Raw genomic sequence first — 8,624 nt, 5'->3', positions numbered from 1 at the left:
CTTCCTCCTTTTTGATTCTGAAAGTTACTACCTCCTCCTCTTCCACTCCGACAACCTCTTTCCCATCTTCCTCTTTCACTGTAACATCCTCCTCTTCTTCTTTCAATGTGATAGTTTCCTCTTCCTCATCCTGAAAGCTTCTTCCTCTCCTTTCATCAGAGCTTCTTTCTCCGTCGAGCTTAGTGAACTCATGCTCCGGTCGATTAGCCTAGTGCATTATCAATTTACCATATTTGCTAATTTAACAAGCAAATTACATTTAAATGAACTAGTAGATAAGTAAACAGAATTATATTCAAAACACTAAGAGTAATATACACAAGATTGGTCTAAAGCGCTTCAATGTTTCGGGTTTTAGGTTCGCATGGAAATCACACGTTGATTGAATCAGAAGCCTTTTGTCGCTGTTGAAGAAGACTCCAGTTCCGTCCACTAGATTATACGTCACGCAAGCAGCATCACCTGAAAGACTCAAATCGCCATCTGCTGACTGGAGTGGGTAACGCAGATTGGAAAAATATTAATTACAATGTTTATTCTTGCAAGCAATGTCATGAGAGGTAATAAAAAATAAAAAAACAGATGTTATGTTTTCTCTTACTTCTTACAGCCAATACTTTCCTCCAGGGCTGACCTGCCCATTAGGTAGGATTAGGTGACAGATTAAAGAGTTTTCATTTTATGTCATAGTTATTCTGAACCCACTGCCTGCAAGTCGTCTAAATTAGCCTAAGTGATTTGTATTTTCCTTCAACTTTCTGAAGAGGAAACAGCACTGAAATCCCCCTGTCTGAGTGCATTTGTCTACCATTATGTTTAGCTGTTGGGTGATGATGCTAATGACAACCATCTTCTGGTTGATGAAAAAGCTTTCCCCAAAAACCTTGTCAATTAAATGTTAACTACAAAGTAGTCTATGCCTACTTGGCAGAATGATATCATGATTATTTGCATCAATTCAGTTGTGATTTGTTCAGCAGACTCTGCAATCACATGTGTGCTACAGAGACACCACCAACCAAGCAAGGCTCTTGCTGGTGCCACTTGAATTCAAGGGTATCTACACACAAAAATGAAAATTTCTTAGATTTTTCTCAGACTTCAAAAGTGGTCTCCTGATGTGGTTTAAGTATTGTTGTGGACTTGTTGTTGTTTTTCTATTAACAGTGTGATTTAGAGAAAAAAACAGGGACAAATCTGAAACCTGGAAAAACTAAATGGAGAAAATGGAATTAGGTTAAAAAAAGAAAAGAAAATGGATTTGATAGGGCCCTAAATATTCTATTCAGTTTCTCTCATTACTGGATTATCTAGGGATAGTGTAGAGTAACAGCTGTATCCTGAAGTGACCTTTAACCTCCCTGCTCCTCAATACTTCTTCCACTGGATCAAAGCTTCAGCCAAGTAGGATACATGATAGTGGCAACACATGGAGTTGGGTTGGATATAGTAATGGTAGGATACATGATAGTGGCAACACATGGAGCTGGGTTGAATATAGTCATGGTAGGATACATTGAGCGGCAAGATGTTCTTTACCATTCGGCCATCAGATTTGCCACCAATGCTCCTTATAGGACACCTCACTGCACTCTATACTCCTCTGTAAACTGGTTATCTCTGTATACCAGTCGCAAGACCCACTGGTTTAATGCTTATTTATAAAACCCTCTTAGGCCTCATTAACCCCTATCTAAGATATCTACTGCAGCCCTCATCCTCCACATACAACACCCATTCTGCCAGTCACATTCTGTTAAAGGTCCCCAAAGCACACACATCCCTGGGTCGCTCCTCTTTTCAGTTCGCTGCAGCTAGCGACGGGAACAAGCTGCAAGAAACACTCAAACTGGACAGTTTTATCTCCATCTCTTCATTCAAGGACTCACTCATGGGCACTCTTACTGACACTTGTGGCTGCTTCGCGTGATGTATTGTTGTCTCTACCTTCTTGCCTTTGTGCTCTTGTCTGTGCCAAATAATGTTTGTACCATGTTGTGTTGCTACCATGTTGTGTTGCCGCCATGTTGTGTTGCTACCATGTTGTGTTGCTACCATGTTGTGTTTCCGCCATGTTGTGTTGCTACCATGTTGTGTCATGTTGTGTTGCTGCCATGTTGTGTTTCCGCCATGTTGTGTTGCTACCATGTTGTGTCATGTTGTGTTGCTGCCATGTTGTGTTTCCGCCATGTTGTGTTGCTACCATGTTGTTGTCATGTTGTGTTGCCACCATGTTGTTGTCATGTGGTGTTGCCACCATGTTGTTGTCATGTGGTGTTGCAACCATGTAGTTGTCATGTTGTGTTGCCACCATGTTGTTGTCATGTGGTGTTGCAACCATGTTGTGTTGCCACCGTGTTGTTGTCATGTTGTGTTGCAACCATGTTGTGTTGCTACCATGTTGTTGTCATGTGGTGTTGCAACCATGTTGTGTTGCCACCATGTTGTTGTCATGTTGTGTTGCAACCATGTTGGTTGCTACCATGTTGTTGTCATGTTGTGTTGCCACCATGTTGTTGTCATGTGGTGTTGCAACCATGTTGTTGTCATGTTGTGTTGCCACCATGTTGTTGTCATGTGGTGTTGCAACCATGTTGTGTTGCTACCATGTTGTTGTTATGTGGTGTTGTTGTCATGTTGTGTTGCTACCATGTTGTTGTCATGTGGTGTTGCTACCATGTTGTTGTCATGTGGTGTTGCTACCATGTTGTGTTGCTACCATGTTGTTGTTATGTGGGGTTGCTACCATGTTGTTGTCACGTGGTGTTTCTACATGTAATAATAACAACATGTGTGATTTATATAAAGTTCTTTAGTAATAAAACATTAGTGACATAATTTAGTATTTAATAGTACATAGTAAACTTTAATAATTGTATTATGTATGTTTGTCTGTACTAAAGTTTTTGAAAAAAATAAAATGTTTGAAAGAAAATTTAATTTATTTTCAATTAATTAAATCTTTCTCTCTCTCTCCCCTTGGCTGGGAATGTTAAGGGTCAAGAAGTTGAGAATCTAGGGGGGGCTCTTGCACACAGGGGAACTATATGTACACAAAATAACTAACAACCTGGACCCCCAGGTGTCTTTCAAAACATATGTTTTACTAACGACCTAAACAGATCATTTTTACCCTTTCAAAAATAGTTATAGGGGAGATGTCCGGGGGATGTCTCTGTCTTTGAAAGGGTCATTGTAATATTAAGATGTCCCCTTTACTGATGACCTAAACAGATACATTTTACCCCCCCATAAAAGAGTGTCCGAGGGATGTCTCAGTCAACCCCCTCAAAAATGCCCCAGAGGCCTCACACCATCCTCTTTGAAAGGGTCATTGTACTCTTTAACTATGCTTCCTTTACTGACGACCTAAACAGATCACTTTTACCCTTTAAAAAATAGTTGTCAGCTATCCAGATGTAATGGTCAAGAGGTTGTGAACCTAGAGGGGCCCTTGAACACATGTTGTGTTGAGGTACACATATGTTTTCTGTTTATGAAGGAATAAATGATTGACAGGATATAGACCACAAAACAACAAAAAAAGATAACTGTATTCTTAACGATGTGCCCTTTACTAATGACTTAAACAGATCATTTTACTCCATGAATAACCTTTTACTGCAGGGGGATAAATCAGGGGCCTTCAATGCTGCAGAAATGTTTTGGTACCCTTCCCCAGATCTGTGCCTCAACACAATCCTGTCCAGGAGCTCTACGGACAATTCCTTCAACCTCATGGCTAGGTTTTTGCTCTGACATGCACTGTCAACTGTGGAACCTTATATAGACAGGTATGTGCCTTTCCAAATCATGTCCAATCAATTGAATTTACCACAGGTGGACTCCAATCTAGCCTAGCCTAACAGGACAGGGATATCATATAATATAATTTTCATGAAATCACAAGTCCAATACAGCAAATGAAAGATAAACATCTTGTGAATCCAGCCATCATTTCCGATTTTTAAAATGTTTTACAGCGAAAACACAATATGTATTTCTATTAGCTAACCACAATAGCAAAAGACTCAACTGCATATTTTCACATTTTTTTTACCGCATAGGTAGCTATCACAAAACCGACCAAATAGAGATATAATTAGTCACTAACCAAGAAACAACTTCATCAGATGACAGTCTTATAACATGTTATACAATACATTTATGTTTTGTTCGAAAATGTGCATATTTGAGGTATAAATCATAGTTTTACATTGCAGCTACTATCAAAAATATCACCAAAGCAGCCAGAATAATTACAGAGAGCAAAGGTGAAATACCTAAATACTCATCATAAAACATTTATGAAAAATACATGGTGTACAGCAAATGAAAGATAAACATCTTGTGAATCCAGCCAATATTTCCGTTTTTTTAAGTGTTTTACAGCGAAAACACAATATAGCATTATATTAGCTTACCACAATAGCCAAACACACAAATGCATTTATTAGCAGCAAAAGGTAGCGATCGCAAAAACCAGCAAAAGATATAAAATTAATCACTAACCTTGACCAACTTCATCAGATGACAGTCTTATAACATCAGGTTATACATACACTTATGTTTTGTTTGAAAATGTGCATATTTAGAGCTGCAAACCGTGGTTATACATTGTGAATATGTAGCATCGATTCACCAAATTTTCCAGAGCTATTTTGGACACTCACCTAATCTGACCAAAGAACTCATCATAAACTTTACAAAAAAATACATGTTGGACAGCAAATGAAAGATACACTAGTTCTTAATGCAACCGCCGTGTTAGATTTTTTAAAATAACTTTACCATAACAAACAGCTTACGTTATAGCGAGACAGCGCCCGCAAAAAGGGCGGATAATAGGACAAAATTTTTTCCACAGAAATACGAAATAACATCATAAATTGTTCTTACTTTTGCTGAGCTTCCATCAGAATCTTGTACAAGGAGTCCTTTGTCCAGAATAAATCGTTGTTTGGTTTTAGAATGTCCTTCTCTCCTGTCGAATTCGCTCCACAAGGCTAGCCAATGTTGATGACGTTCCAAATTTCTCTCAACGCAGAGAACGGAAAACTCCAAAAGTCCCATTAAACGTTAAATAAACTATTGAAACTCGGTTGAAAAAACCTACTTTATGATGTTTTTCTAATATGTATCAAATAAAAACAAAGCCGGAGATATTAGCCGTGTATACCGAACGCTTATCATAAGACAATAGGGAGGTGCTTCCCGCGCCTAGGTAGAGAAAGGAAATTCTGGACACGTCATTCCAAGAGCTCTTGTTCGACCTCAGATCAAGCTAGACACCTCATTCCACCTTCCACTGCCTGTTGACATCTAGTGGAAGGCGTATGCAGTGCATGCATATCCATAAATATAAGGCAATTCAATAGGCAGGCCCTGGAACAGAGCGTCGTTTTCAGATTTTTCACTTCCTGTCTGGAAGTTTGCTGCAAAATGAGTTCTGTTTTACTCACAGATATAATTCAAACAGTTTTAGAAACTTGAGTGTTTTCTATCCAATAGTAATAATAATATGCATATTGTACGATCTAGAATAGAGTACGAGGCAGTTTAATTTGGGAACGATTTTTTCCAAAGTGGAAACAGCGCCCCCATATTGACAAGAAGTTAATCCATTTTTTAATAAGGCTGTAACGTAACAAAACGTGAAAAAAGTCAAGGGTTCTGAATACTTTCCAAAGAAACTGTAAGTGATTGAGGAGAAAGCCTCATTGCTATATTCTAATTAAAATCATTGACCCATAAGAGAACACATGACCAAAGCAATGCATGACCCATATAGAATTAAAACAACATTCATCTTAAAACCTCTTTGGGGTAGTTGGGGTAGTTGGGGTAGTTGGGGTAGTTGGGGTAGTTGGGGTAGTTGGGGTAGTTGGGAAGCTAGCGTCCCATCTGGCCAACATCCGGTGAAATTGCAGAACGCGAAATTAAAAAATACCAAATTCAAATATTTAACATTCTTGAAAATATATGTTATACATCAAAATAAAGCTTAAATTCTTGTTAATCCAGCCAGGGTGTCAGATTTCAAAAAGTCTTTACGGCGAAAGCAAACCATGCGATTATCTGAGGACAGCGCCCCGCATACAAATAAATAACAAATCATTTTCAACCAGGGAGTTGCGACACGAAAGTCAGAAATAGCGATATAATATATGCCTTACCTTTGAAGATCTTCTTCTGTTGGCACTCGAAAAGGTCCCAGTTACGTTACAAATGGTCCTTTTGTTCGATAAAGTCCTTCTTTATATCCATAAAAACTTCAGTCAATAATCCACTCTGTTTTCCTCCTTCAAAATGCATACAAAATGAATCCCAAACGTTACCAATAAACTTATCCAAACAAGTCAATCAAAGTTTATAATCAAACGTTAGGTACCCTAATACGCAAATAAACAATAACATTTAAGACGGACAATTGTATGATAAATAACAAAGAACGCGCTTTCCTCCACGCGCATTGGAAACACTACAGCCAAAATGGGAGCCACTTAGAAAAACTACAACTTCTCCCTAATTTTCCAAAGAAACAGCCTGAAACTCTTTCTAAAGACTGTTGACATCTAGTGGAAGCCCTAGGAACTGCAATCCGGGAGGATTTCACCTTATTATAATAGTGCACGCCATTGAAATCAGTGGTAGGATTTTTTTTGGGTGGGGGTTTGTCCTCGGGGTTTCGCCTGCCATTTCAGTTCTGTTATACTCACAGACATTATTTTAACAGTTTTAGAAACTTTGGAGTGGTTTCTATCCAAATCTACTAATTATATGCATATGCATAGCTTCTGGGCCTGAGTAGCAGGCAGTTTACTTTGGGAACGCTTTCATCCGGACGTCAAAATACCGCCCCCTAGCCCAAAGAGGTTAATGAGAAATAGAATTGAATAAACAAATGTTTGCATAACCAGACATGAAAACTTCCGGCAACATTATATTTAGCTAGGATTTCATATGGCCAGAAAGGTCATTGAGAATAACAATAGAGAAGAGTTAATGTTACTAGTATAGGCATGAACATAGTGAAGGTTCATCAATGTTATGGATGTTTTTTAATTTGACGTGGAAGCAACCTGTTAGGGCTGCAAGCCCGACACCGGTACACTTATGACAACATCCAGCTCAAGTGCAGGGCGCGAAATTCAAAATCTATTTTTTTTTAAATATTTAACTTTCACACATTAACAAGTCCAATACAGCCTTTGAAAGATAAACATCTTGTGAATCCAGCCAACATGTCCGATTTTTAAAATGTTTTACAGCGAAAACACCACGTATATTTATGTTAGTTCACCACCAAATAAAAAAGAGGACAGACATTTTTCACAGCACATGTAGCATGCAGGTAGCATGCACAACGCCAACCTAACTAACCTAGAACCAACCAAACTAACCTAGAAACAACTCCCTCAGATGACAGTCCTATAACATGTTACACAATAAATCTATGTTTTGTTCGAAAAATTTGCATATTTGAGGTATAAATCAGTTTTACATTGATGCTACCATCACAGCTACCGTCAGAAATAGCACTGAAGCAACCAGAGTAATTACAGACACCAACGTCAACTACCTAATTACTCATCATAAAACATTTCAGAAAAATATATGGTGGATAGCAAATGAAAGACTAAGATCTTGTGAATACAGCCAATATTTCCGATTTTTTAAGTGTTTTACAGCGAAAACACAATATATCGTTATATTAGCTTACTACAATAGCTAACACACAACAGCATTGATTCCATGTAATCGGTAGCGATAGCACAGTTCGACAGATATATGAAATAGCATCCCAAATTGGGTCCTACCTTTGTTGATCTTCCATCAGAATGTTGTACAGAACCGTACAGAGTCTTTGTTTGGATTCAGAACGAACTCTTTCCCTCTTGAATTAGCAAGCACACTGGCCATGCGACGCTAACCTCTCCTTCCTGAGCGAAGTCATACAACGCATCATGCTAAAACTCCCGAATAAATTTCAATAATTTAATAAAACTATATTAAAGAAAACATACTTTAGGATGATATTGTGACATGCCGGAGCCGGAGAGTGTATTCGGCCATAACGACGCGTTTCCAGAAGGTGATTCCAGGTCCTACTTCGCGCTCTCGAAAAAATGTTTATGGCGGACCTCTCATTCCAAGAGGGTGTATTCAATCTCTGAACAAGATAATCAACTCATTTCTGCTCTCACTTCCGCTTGACACCCAGGGGAAGGTGTATGACGTGTTTCTACAGTCCTAAGTGACATGCCCTTTTATAGACAAGCTCTTGAAGAGAGACCTCGCTTTTGGAAATCTCACTTCCGGATAGGAAATGGGCTGTAAAAAGAGTTCTGTTTCACTTAGAGAAATAATTCAAACGGTTTTAGAAACTAGAGAGTGTTTTCTATCCAATAGTAATAATAATATGCATATTGTACGAGCAAGAATTGAGTACGAGGCCGTTTGAAAATGGGCCCCTCTTTCCAGTTACTCAATAGTTACTGCAGCCATAACAGGTTTTAACCAGTGGGAGGCTTGTAAATGACCCCAGGAAAGTGGAATGAGGAAGTCTTCATTGAGACAATGATAAACAGCAATCTGTGGGTGAGTTGTGGTGGATATTATAA

The 8,624-nt window shown here is 38.6% G+C and overlaps 1 protein-coding gene across 1 annotated transcript in view; it reads left to right on the top strand.

Moving 5' to 3' along the window:
• Window positions 1-8,624, top strand: part of LOC139547632 (zinc finger protein 271-like) — a 271,214-nt gene that overhangs the window by 193,780 nt on the left and 68,810 nt on the right. The window lies entirely within an intron of this gene.

The sequence above is a fragment of the Salvelinus alpinus genome, chromosome 2, assembly GCF_045679555.1.
Source record: "Salvelinus alpinus chromosome 2, SLU_Salpinus.1, whole genome shotgun sequence".
Classification (NCBI taxonomy): Eukaryota; Metazoa; Chordata; class Actinopteri; order Salmoniformes; family Salmonidae; genus Salvelinus; species Salvelinus alpinus.
The sequence above is the reverse complement of the archived record's forward strand: the minus strand, read 5'-3'. Positions and strand labels throughout refer to the sequence as shown.